The 370-nt window shown below is 45.9% G+C and overlaps 1 protein-coding gene across 1 annotated transcript in view; it reads right to left on the reverse strand.

The window, feature by feature from the left end:
- SPIC (Spi-C transcription factor) overlaps positions 1–370 on the reverse strand; it is a 7,816-nt gene that overhangs the window by 3,967 nt on the left and 3,479 nt on the right. The window lies entirely within an intron of this gene.

Raw genomic sequence — 370 nt, forward strand, 5'->3', positions numbered from 1 at the left:
AGTGGGGTACGGTGGGAAAATTTTAAATGTTCCCATCATCAAGCAATTTCAGCTGTTCTGTTAGGAGTAGGGAAGGGAAGAGAAAGGGCTTTAGGTTCTACTTCCAAATGCCTAAGGATATGTAAGAGGCCATGGCCATCTGCACAGAAGGTCTATGTCTCTTCACTGACTTCTGTTACAGTGCTCCACTCTAGTTAGCTGCTTCCTGGCAGTGGGGCTTCAGTGAAATTGGGCAAACAATAACTATCTCAGCAATGCTCCCATCTTCCTTCACTATTTGAACATTGGGCACTTTTACACGTGCTCCAAAGATTTGTGGGGGGAGGGAAAGGGGTGGGGAAAGTTTTGATTACAGCAGCTTTGAGAACCG

This window comes from Alligator sinensis, unplaced genomic scaffold, assembly GCF_000455745.1.
Source record: "Alligator sinensis unplaced genomic scaffold, ASM45574v1 scaffold74_2, whole genome shotgun sequence".
Taxonomy (NCBI): domain Eukaryota; kingdom Metazoa; phylum Chordata; order Crocodylia; family Alligatoridae; genus Alligator; species Alligator sinensis.